The sequence below is a fragment of the Bubalus kerabau genome, chromosome X, assembly GCF_029407905.1.
Source record: "Bubalus kerabau isolate K-KA32 ecotype Philippines breed swamp buffalo chromosome X, PCC_UOA_SB_1v2, whole genome shotgun sequence".
Lineage (NCBI taxonomy): Eukaryota > Metazoa > Chordata > Mammalia > Artiodactyla > Bovidae > Bubalus > Bubalus kerabau.
Genome location: NC_073647.1, coordinates 48,216,452 through 48,229,107, shown reverse-complemented (window position 1 = coordinate 48,229,107; position 12,656 = coordinate 48,216,452).

Genomic DNA, 12,656 nt, shown 5'->3' with positions numbered 1-12,656 from the left:
TTTCTGCATTAGAGTGTCTGTTTCCTTGCTCAGTTTAGAGAATTTTTCAGCTATTATGTTTCCAAATATGTTCTCAGTCCTTCTCCCTCTATTCTCCTTCTAGGCCCTCTATAATGAAAATATTAGAACACTTGATGCTGTCTCAGAGATCTCTATTGTAGTGTTTTTTGCCATATATTGACATGAATCAGCCATGGGTGTACATGTGTTCCCCATCCTGACCCTCCCTCCCACCTCCCTCCCCATCCCATTCCTCAGGGTCATCCCAGTGCACCGGCCCTGAGCACCCCTCTCATGCATCAAACCTGGACTGGTGATCTATTTCATATATGGTAATATACATGTTTCAATGCTATTCTCTCAAATCATCCCACCCTTGCCTTCTCCCACAGAGTCTAAAAGTCTGTTCTTTATCTCTGTGTCTCTTTTGCTGTCTCACATATAGGGTCATCATTACCATCTTTCTAAATTCCATATATATGCATTAATACACTGCATTGGTGCTTTTCTTTCTGACTTACTTCACTCTGTATAATAAGCTCCAGTTTCATCCACCTCATTAGAACTGATTCAAATGCATTCTTTTTTTTTTTTTTTTTTTTTTTTTTTAAGCTTCCATTTTTTTATTTAAAAAAACTCAACTCATGTAAAATAATTCATCAAATCATGAAAAGGTGTAGAAACAAAAAGTCAAATATCAGTTTTAAAAATATCTCACACACTATAATGTATGTATATGGTCTCTTAAAGAATTTAAGATTAGCTCCATATTAAACACTCAGCTTTTCTCACATTGTTGCAAACCCAAATACTGTTCTAACCATACAGTCATAATGGTCTTTTTAACAATATAAAGATGGAACTTAAACAGAACTCCTCTTAGCAGTGCATTCTTTTTAATAGCTGAGTAATATGCCATTATTTCTTTTCCCGAGTTCTTTGATCATCTTCACGATCACTATCCTGAACTTTTTCTTGGGTAGATTGCCTATTTCCACCTCACTTAGTTCTTCCTGTAGGGTTTTATCTTGATCCCACATATGGACAATGTTCTACTGTCACCTCATTTTGCCTCAGTTGCTGTTTGTACTTTTATGTATCTGGACAATCCCATGGATGGAAGGAGCCTGGTAGGCTGCAGTCCATGGGGTCGCACAGAGTCAGACATGACTGAGCGACTTCAATTTCACTTTTCACTTTTATGCATTGGAGAAGGAAATGGCAACCCACTCCAGTGTTCTTGCCTGGAGAATCCCAGGGACAGGGGAGCCTGGTGGGCTGCTGTCTATGGGGTCGCACAGAGTTGGACACGACTGAAGTGACTTAGCAGCAGTAGCAGCAGCAGGATGGTTACATTTCCCAACCTTGAAGAAGTTGCCTTTTGTAGATGACCTATGTGTCCCAGCTGTGCCCTCCTCTCTTGTCACTCAAGTTATATGATCTCGGGGTTTGCCTTATGAGGGCTGTGTGGATTTTTCTGTGGTGATAGATCACAATGTGTGCAGTCTGATACTTAATTGGTTGGTTGTCAGATCCTGCTTTGTGCAGAGGCTACTGGCTGCTGGTTGACAGGACTGGGTCATGAGGGGCTGAATGTGGAATTCCAGGGGCCTTGGGGCTAGTTCTGGGTTACTGATGGATGGAGTCAGGGCCTGAGGCCGGATAGCAGTTGCCCATCCACTGGTGGAAAATGCTAGGTTCTGGGGGTGCTAGCCTACTGGCAGTAGAGCTAAATCCTGGGCTCTTATTACAAGATTCAGAAGGCTCAGAGTTGGTGTCAGATCACTGATGGGTGGAGTCAGTTTGTAACACTGTTGTGGGGTCTGAGGTATCTTAAAGTTTGGATTGGTTTGCTACTGTGAGGGCCATGGCCTAGCTGGTCATAGCTGAATTTGGCCTCTTTGCTTCCACAAATTCATGTCCTGAAGTTCAGAGCCAAACAGGAATGCTTTTGGTATAAACCACAACTTGTAATTCTATGGCTATAGATACCACTGTGACCCAATACTCCAGAAAAGGATTGCTTACCATTTTAAGATAAAGCAGTGGTTTTAGAATTAGACCTTCGAAACTATGCCCTGGCTTTCTGCACCAGTATGATGCCGAATAAAACAATATTGTTTTATTGTTGGTCAGCAATTTTCTATGAGATGTGCAAGTGCTGTTTAGCATCATCACACTCTCAGTATTCTCTATAGAAGTGTTGTTGTTGTTTAGTCATTAAGTCGTGTCTGACTCTTTGAGACCCCAGGGACTGCAGCATGCCTGGCTTTGCTGTCCTTTACCATCTCCCATAGTTTGCTCAAAGTCATGTCCATTGAGTCCATGATTGCATCCAACCATCTCATCCTCTGTCACCATCTTCTCCTCCTGCCCTCAATCTTCCACAGCATCAAGGTCTTTTCCAATTAGTCGGCTCGTCACACCAGGTGGCCAAAGTATTGGAGCTTCAGTATCAGTCATTCCAATGAATATTCAGGGTTGATTTCCTTTAGTATTGAGTGATTTGGTCCCCTTGCTGTCCAAGGGACTCTCAAGAGTCTTTTCCAGCACAACCATTCAAAAGTATCAGTTCTTCAGTGCTCAGCCTACTTTATGGTCCAGTTCTCACATCTGTACATGACTACTGGAAAAACCATAGCTTTGACTATATGGACCTTTGTTGGCAAAGTGATGTCTCTGCTTTTTAATATGCTCTCTAGGCTTGTCATAGCTTTTCTTCCAAGGAGCAAGAGTCTTTTAATTTCATGACTGAAGTTACTGGCTACAGTGATTTTGGAGCCCAAGAAAATAAATTCTGTCACTGTTTCCATTGTTTCCCCATCTATTTGCCATGAACTGATTGGACTAGATGCCATGATCTTCATTTTTTGAATATTGAGTTCTAAGCTAGGTATTTTACTCTCCTCTTTCACCCTCATCAAGATGCTTTTTAGTTCCTCTTTGCTTTCTGCCATAAGGCTGGTGTCAACTGCATATCTGAGGTTGTTAATATTTCTCCCAGCAATCTTGATTCCAGCTTGTGCTTCACCCAGCCTGGCATTTCGCATGATGTACTCTGAATATAAGCTAAATAAGCAAGGTGAAAATATAGAGCCTTGTTGTACTCCTTTCCCAACTTTGAACCAGTCCATTGTTCCATGTCTGGTTGTAACTGTTGTTTCTTGACCTGCATACAGGTTTCTCAGGCAACAGGTAAGGTGGTCTGGTCTTCCAATCTCTTTAAGAATTTTCCACAGTTTGTTGTGATCCACACAGTCAAAAGCTTTAGCATAGTCAATGAAGCAGAAGAATATATATATATATATATATATATATATATATTTGAATTCCCTTGCTTTTCTTATGATCCCATAGATGTTGGCATTTTGATCTCTGGTTCCTCTACCTTTTCTAAAACAAGCTTGTACATCTGGAAGCAAAGAATGTGTGAATAGTGATTTAGAATCATTTTCCATAGTAAAAGGTATTCCAGAATTGAGAAATACCTAAGTATTAGAACCATGGGATATAATCCTGACTTTACTACTAAATCACTATTTTGTGTCTCACTTTCCCCATTTTACAACAGGGAGGATAAGTTACTAGTCTCTGAGGGCTCTTCTTGCTCTGAAATTCTGTGAAATTGTACTTGTCACCATTTTTGTTCTTCAAAACTGGGAAGAGGGAGAAGAAATGTTGGATGGCTTTTATTCTTTCAACCTAACAATTAGCTCTTGGGTTGATTAATGGTTTTCTGGCAATGGCAGCATTTTAGTGAAGATTATTTAGTATTTTAGCAATTGCTAGATGCTTATAAATGTGCCAGTTTGGTGTATTGAAATTACTAAAATTTGTAAAGGTATTTCAAACTGGCTTTAATTAATTAAATGCTGGATAGATGCAGTCCAAGGTTAACCACTTAATAAATTGGCAACCAAATAAAAAATGGAATCAAACATTTTGAGCAGTTTACTGGAATGGATCTGGGCTCTACACCAAGAGATCTGTAGCAATGCTGGCAGCAGGGTGGGTTATTTTCAAGCTTCTGACTCACTGATGCTAAACCCTTTCACCCAGGACTGAATCCTTACCCCCGAAGAAACTACACAGTATTGCTTCATCTGTAGCAATAATGGTTGTGCTAATGTCCACAGACTAAATGAAAATCTCCAAATAAAATGTGAACAGTTGTAATAAGAACCATTTTCAACTCACTGTATATTTGAACATATGAATATTTTAAAGGAGGACAATAGTGATAGTTCTTAGTACATAGAAATGTTCTTTGCTATTTCTCTGAGGTGATATTTAAGTTGAAAACTAGATTAAAGGTAAAGAGAAGTTGCTTAGAAAAAAGGATCATAAAGTAAGATGATACTATTTAGAAGACTACAGAATGTTATTGAAGATTTGAAAACAAGAAGTAAGATTTGGCCATGTACATAGTGAGTAGATTAATTCAGGAAATTTTCTGTTTTCTGAGAAGCTAAAAGAATAGGTATTATCACTCAAGTTGTCAAAGAGTTGTATTTGTAAAAAAACATCTGAGCATTTTGTTAAGCCAAGTTATAAAACTAAGAAACACATTAGGCAGCTACTTTGTTCTCAGCTCTGTGTAAGTGCTATGGAAAACATGAGGAAGAAATGGGACTCATGCCTGAGAATACTTACAAAGACAGCATCATATAATGGAAAGAGTTGTGGACTGAGAGTCAGAAGACTTGGATTCCACCATCTTATGCTGTGACTTTGGCCAAGGGACTTCTCTCTGAGCTTTAGATTTTCAGACTGTTGAAATAAGATTCAATGAGATGGTGTGTGAGAGTACTTCAGAAATTATGAAGCACTAGTCAGATACTGTCAATGACAATACAGTTGCTGGAGGTAATAATGGTGTAGTAAAAAGAACACTCTGATATTCAAACAAACCCGGGGTTGAATTCTGTCTTTGTTAATTACTAGCTGTAGAGGCCTTAGGGATTTACTTAACCTTTATGAGCCTCAGTCCCCTTTCGTAAAGTTAGAATAATGATAACAACAGTAAATATTTGTTTCATAATATTATTTGCTTGTCACATAGTAGGTACTTGGTAATGGTAGTCTTTATTACTCATACAAAATGAATACAGTTAAGTAGGAAACCGTATGATATAAGCTGTAAAAATAATGAGAATTTAAAATTCTACTTCAAAATATATTGTAAGCAAAGTTCCATGATAGCAGAAATAACTGAGAGTGTCCCTTTTCAAAATTTTTATAAAATGAAAATAGGCCTTTAAAAGAACACTATTGTATGTTTTTAAAAATGATGTAAGATTAAGACAGCAGCAGTGACACAGATATGAGAATTTTTGAGGAAGCAAATTCTATAAAAGTTGATGATTCACTGGTGAGTGAAAACAGCAAGTGAGGGCAGGTGACTCTCAAGTTTTTGTCTTTTGACTAAATAAATGATGATAACAACTTATTGATGCCTAATATGAAATAGGTTCTGAAAATAAGGTGATAAGTTAAATATAGTTCTTGTCCACATGTATATTGCATTCTATCGAAGGAAGCAGGATATAAACAAACAAAAATGTAGTTTTAAACTGTGGTAAGTATTGAGTGCTATGTCTTTACAATATTGTATTGGTTGTAAAGTAATCAGCCTCCAATTAAAATAAATAAATTTATATTAAAAAAGAGTGCTATGTCAACTTATTTCAGACAGATGTATTATAATACTAGTGAATACAAGAGGATAACAAGGTTTTGAGAGAAAAACAAAATGATGACTCCATTTTTTGAACATGTTAAGTTTTGAAGTATCAGTGAGAAACAGTTGATATCTAGAAGGTATGTGAAGATATAGATTTGGAACTCAGAGTAAGATTGGGTGGTGGGTGTTATTCACTCAGTCATGTCTGACTCTTTGTGACCCCATGGACTGTAGCCCACCAGGCTCCTCTGTTCATGCAATTCTCCAGGCAAGAATACTGGAGTGGGTTGCCATTTCCTTCTCCAAAGATCTGGGTAGTAGACATTTTAAAAAATTTTAATTCATATGATTATTATAGTTATAGGATTACATGAAGTCACGTAAAAATAGCACACAGAGCAGAAAACCACAAAGGCAGTGTGTGTGTGTGCGTGCTTGTGCGGTTTTGTTTTAGCTTTTCCAAAATTTTTTATTTTTTATTGAAGTATAGTTGATTTACAACACTGTGTTAATTTCTGCTATACAATGAAGTAACTTACTTATGCATATATATATATATTCATTCTTTTTCATATTGTTTTCCATTATGGTTTATGGTAGGATATTGAATATAACTTCTTGTGCTATACAGTAGGACCTCATTGTTTATCCATCTTATACATACTAGTTTGTTTCTGATGATACCAAACTCCCAATCCATTCCTTCCTCAGCCCCCATCCCCCTTGGCAACCATAAGTCTGTTCAGAGTCTGTTTTTGTTTCATAGATAAGTTTATTTGTGTTATATTTTAGGTTTCACATTTAAGTGATATCATATGGTATTTGTCTTTCTCTTTCTGATTTACTTTGCTTAGTATGATAATCTCTGGGCCCACTGATGTTGCTGCAAATGGCATTATTTCACCCTTTTTTATGGCCAAGTGATTCCACTGGGGCTTTCTTGGTGACAGGTGGTGAAGAACCTGCCTGCAATGCCAAAGATCCAGATTCAATCCCTGGGTTGGGAAGATCCACTGCAGAAGGGAATGGCAACCCAATTCATTATTCTTGCCAAGATAATCCCATGGACAGAGGAGCTGGGTGGGCTACAATCTGTGGGGATCACAAAGAATGAGACACAACTGAGTGAATAACACTATGCTAGACAGACTATAATATTCCCATATATGCTGCTAAGTCGCTTCAGTCGTGTCCGACTCTGTGTGACCCCATAGACGGCAGCCCACCAGGCTCCACCGCCCCTGGGATTCTCCAGGCAAGAACACTGGAGTGGGCTGCCATTTCCTTCTCCAATGCATGAAAATGAAAAGTGAAAGGGAAGTTGCTCAGTCGTGTCTGACTCTTCACAACCCCATGGACTGCAGCCTACCAGGCTCCTCCGTCCATGGGATCTCCCAGGCAAGAGTGGGTTGCCGTTACCTTCTCCAATTTCCATATATATATATATATATATATTCTTCTTTATCCATTCATCTGTTGTTGGACGTTTAGGTTGTTTACATGTCTTGGCTATTGTGAATAGTGCTGCTACAAACATACGTGTGCAAGTATCTTTTCAAATTATAGTTTTGTCTGGATATATGCTCAGGAATGGGATTGCAGAATCATGTGGTAGTTCTATTTTTAGTTTGTTGAGGAATCTCCATACTGTTTTCCATAGTGGCAGTACTAACTTATATTCCCACCAACAGTGAACTAGCATTCCCTTTTATGTTAATAAATTGCCTTGATGTGGAAAAAAAAAAGGAAAGGCCTATTAGATATAGAAATGGAGTAAGCAGATAATTAGATGAGTCTGGTGCTCAGCTGAGAGGTCATGCTGAAGATGTAATTTTGGGTATCACCAGATCCTATAGTTTACATTCTTTATATGATCACATCTATCCACATTTAAGGGCCTAGATCTGATAGATAGAGTGCCTGATGAACTATGCAATGAGGTTCGTGACATTGTACAGGAGACAGGGATCAAGACCATCCCCATGGAAAAGAAATGCAAAAAAAGCAAAATGGCTGTCTGGGGAGGCCTTACAAATAGCTATGAAAAGAAGAGAATCGAAAAACAGGCAAAAAGGAAAGATATAAGCATCTGAATGCAGAGTTCCAAAGAATAGCAAGAAGAGATAAGAAAGCCTTCTTCAGCAATCAATGCAAAGAAATAGAGGAAAACAACAGAATGGGAAAGACTAGAGATCTCTTCAAGAAAATTAGAGATACCAAGGGAACATTTCATCCAAAGATGGGCTCGATAAAGGACAGAAACGGTATGGACCTAACAGAAGCAGACGATATTAAGAATAGGTGGCAAGAATGCACAGAAGAACTGTACAAAAAAGATCTTCATGACCCAGATAATCACGATGCTGTGAACACTGACCTAGAGCCAGACATCCCGGAATGTGAAGTCAAGTGGGCTTTAGAAAGCATTACTATGAACAAAGCTAGTGGAGGTGATGGAATTCCAGTTGAGCGCTTTCAAATCCTGAAAGATGATGCTGTGAAAGTGCTGCACTCAATATGCAGGTAATTTTGGAAAACTCAGCAGTGGCCACAGGACTGGTAAGGTCAGTTTTCATTCCAACCCCAAAGAAAGGCAATGCCAAAGAATGCTCAAACTACCACACAATTGCACTCATCTCACACGCTAGTAAAGTAATGCTCAAAATTCTCCAAGCCAGGCTTCAGTAATATGTGAACCGTGAACTTCCTGATGTTCAAGCTGGTTTTAGAAAAGGCAGAGGAACCAGAGATCAAATTGCCAACATCCGCTGGATCATGGAAAAAGCAAGAGAGTTTAAGAAAAGCATCTATTTCTTCTTTATTGACTATGCCAAAGCCTTTGACTGTGTGGATCACAATAAACTGTGGAAAATTCTGAAAGAGATGGGAGTACCAGACCACCTGATCTGCCTCTTGAGAAATTTGTATGCAGGTCAGGAAGCAACAGTTAGAACTGAACATGGAACAACAGACTTTCCCACTCTGTTGTTTTCCTCTATTTCTTTGCATTGATCACTGAAGAAGGCTTTCTTATTTCTTCTTGCTATTCTTTGGAACGCTCCATGTTCCAAATAGGAAAAGGAGTATGTCAAGGCTGTATATTGTCACCCTGCTTATTTAACTTATATGCAGAGTACATCATGAGAAACGCTGGACTGGAAGAAACACAAGCTGGAATCAAGATTGCCAGGAGAAATATCAATAACCTCAGATAGGCACATGACACCACCCTTATGGCAGAAAATGAAGAGGAACTAAAAAGCCTCTTGATGAAAGTGAAAGAAGAGAGTGAAAAAGTTGGCTTAAAGCTCAACATTCAGAAAACGAAGATCATGGCATCCGGTCCCATCACTTCATGGGAAATAGATGGGGAAACAGTGGAAACAGTGTCAGATTTCATTTTGGGGGGCTCCAAAATCACTGCAGATGATGACTGCAGCCATGAAATTAAAAGACGCTTACTCCTTGGAAGGAAAGTTATGACCAACCTAGATAGCATATTAAAAAGCAGAGACATTACTTTGCCAACAAAGGTCCTTCTAGTCAAGGCTATGGCTTTTCCTGTGGTTATGTATGGATGTGAGAGTTGGACTGTGAAGAAGGCTGAGTGCCAAAGAATTGATGCTTTTGAAGTGTGGTGTTGGAGAAAACTCTTGAGAGTCCCTTGGACTGCAAGGAGATCCAACCAGTACATTCTGAAGGAGATCAGCCCTGGGATTTCTTTGAAGGACTGATGCTAAAACTGAAACTCCAGTACTTTGGCCACCTCATGCGAAGAGTTGACTCATTGGAAAAGATTCTGATGCTGGGAGGGATCGGGGGCAGGAGGAGAAGGGGACGACAGAGGATGAGATGGCTGGATGGCATCACCAACTCGAAGGACGTGAGTCTGGGTGAAGTCCAGGAGTTGGTGATGGACAGGGAGGACTGGCGTGCTGTGATTCATGGGGTCACAGAGTCGAACACGACTGAGCGACTGAACTGAACCGATCCACATGTCTTTAATACATTCTAGATGAAGTGGAGTTATTCTGTTCTCTAAATTTCCTACCACTCCTGCAGGGAGTATCAGTTTGTTCAGCCATTTTGGATGACAAGTTAGCAGTATGTATTAAAATCAAAATGCATATCATCAATGACCAAACAGTACCACTATTCTGTATCTACCCCAGAGTAACATTTGCACAAAAACAAAAGCAGATATGGCATGAATACTCCTACAGCCTTAGTTGTCATAGGAAAAAAAAAAAAAAAAAAGAGAGAGAGAGAGAGAGAAACAACCTAGATGTCGACCAGCAGGGGAAAGCTAAATTTAAAGTATTTCCATATCATGGAATATTATGCAATAGCTGAAAAGAATACAGAATAACTCTGGGTACTGTAATGAAAAGAGATCCAAGATAAATTGTTCAATAAAAAAAAATGTTGCAGAAGAATACTTCTATTTCTATGTTGATACCTTAAAAAAAACCTATGTGTTTTGTGCATGCATGTGTATATACATACATTTGTATATATGAATTTAAAAGTTTTAAATATCTCAAATATTACACAACACATATAGCACTGGCTACATTTGGGTAGGATAAAAATTTATCTACTGGCTACATTTGAGTTTGGTGGCTGTTAAAGAGAAATTGTAACTTTATAAGTAATGTTTTAATTTTATACTGAAAAAGTATTTACATATTACTTGCAAAATTACTTTTATCTAATTTAAAAGAGTAGAGTAATTATCTGTAACTATCTGAAATCAAGTCATACCAAACTATATAATGAAGTGGTTAGTAACAGTGCCTTTTAAGTGGGGCTTCATAGATTTGAAACCTGGCTCTGCAACATAGTAGCTGTGTTTGAGCAAAATGCATGCATTCTCTATGCTTCTATTTCCTCATTTTTAAAATGGAGATAATAACAATTTAGTTCAGTTCAGTCACTCAGTCCTGTCTGACTCTTTGCGAACCCATGAACTGCAGTATGCCAGGCTTCCCTGTCCATCACCAAGTCACGGAGTCCACCCAAACCCATGTCCATTGAGTCAGTGATGCCATTCAGCCATCTTGTCCTCTGTCATCCCCTTCTCCTCCTGCCCTCAATCTTTCCCAGCATCAGGGTCTTTTCAAGCGAGTAAGCTCTTTGCATCAGGTGGCCAAAGTATTGGAGTTTCAGCTTCAACATCAGTCCTTTCAATGAACACCCAGGACTGATCTCCTTTAGGATGGACTGTTTGGATCTCCTTGCAGTCCAAGGGACTCTCAAGAGTCTTCTCCAACACCACACTTCAAAAGCATCAATTCTTTGGTGCTCAGCTTTCTGTATAGTCCAACTCTCACATCCATACATGACCACTGGAAAAACCATAGCCTTGCCAAATGGACCTTTGTTGACAAAGTAATGTCTCTGCTTTATAATAGGCTGTCTAGGTTAGTCATAACTTTCCTTCCAAGGAGTCTTTTAATTTTATTGCTGCAATCACCATCTGCAGTGATTTTGGAGACCAGAAAAATAAAGTCTGGCACTGTTTCCACTGTTTCCCAATTTATTTGCCATGAAGTGATGGGATCAGATGCCATGATCTTTGTTTCCTGAAAGTTGAGCATTAAGCCAACTTTTTCACTCTCCTCTTTCACTTTCATCAAGTGGCTTTTTAGTTCTTCACTTTCTGTCATAAAAGTGGTGTCATCTGCCTATCTGAGGTTATTGATATTTCTCCCGGCAATCTTGATTCCAGCTTGTGTTTCCTCCAGCCTAGCGTTTCTCATGATGTACTCTGCATATAAGTTAAATAAGCAGGATGATAATATACAGCCTTGTCATACACCTTTTCCTATTTGGTACCATTCTGTTGTTTTATATCCAGTTGTAACTGTTGCTTCCTGACCTGCATATCGGTTTCTCAAGAGGCAGGTCAGGTGGTCTGGTATTCCCATCTCTTTCAGAATTTTCCACAGTTTATTGTGATCCACACAGTCAAAGGCTTTGGCATAGTCATTAAAGCAGAAATAGATGTTTTTTTTCTGGAACTCTCTTACTTTTTCCATGATCTAGCGGATGTTGGCAGTTTGATCTCTTCTTCCTCTGCCTTTTCTAAAACCAGCTTGAACATTAGGAAGTTCACCGTTCATGTATTGCTGAAGCCCGGCTTGGAGAATCTTAAGCATTACTTTACTAGCGTGTGAGATGAGTGCAATTGTGTGGTAGTTTGAGCATTCTTTGGCATTGCCTTTCTTTGGGGTTGGAATGAAAACTGACCTTACCAGTCCTGTGGCCACTGCTGAGTTTTCCAAAATTACCTGCATATTGAGTGCAGCACTTTCACAGCATCATCTTTCAGGATTTGAAAGCGCTCAACTGGAATTCCATCACCTCCACTAGCTTTGTTCATAGTAATGCTTTCTAAGGCCCACTTGACTTCACATTTCAGGATGTCTGGCTCTAGGTCAGTGATCACACCATCGTGATTATCTGGGTCATGAAGATCTTTTCTGTTCAGTTCTTCTGTGTATTCTTGCCACCTGTTCTTAATATCGTCTGCTTCTGTTAGGTCCATACCGTTTCTGTCCTTTATCAAGCCCATCTTTGGATGAAATGTTCCCTTGGTATCTCTAATTTTCTTGAAGAGATCTCTAGTCTTTTCCATTCTGTTGTTTTCATCTATTTCTTTGCACTGATCACAGAAGAAGGGTTTCTTATCTCTTCTTGCTATTCACCTTTGCTGCTAAGTTGCTTCAGTTGTGTCCGACTCTGTGTGACCCCATAGACGGCAGCCCACTAGGCTCCTCTGTCCCTGGGATTCTCCAGGCAAGAATACTGCAGTAGGTTGCCATTTCCTTCTCCAATGCATGAAAGTGAAAAGTGAAAGTGAAGTCGCTCAGTCGTGTCCAACTCTTCGCGACCCCATGGACTGCAGCCTACCAGGTTCCTCCGTCCATGGGATTTTCCAGGCAAGAGTACTGGAGTGAATAAGCTATTT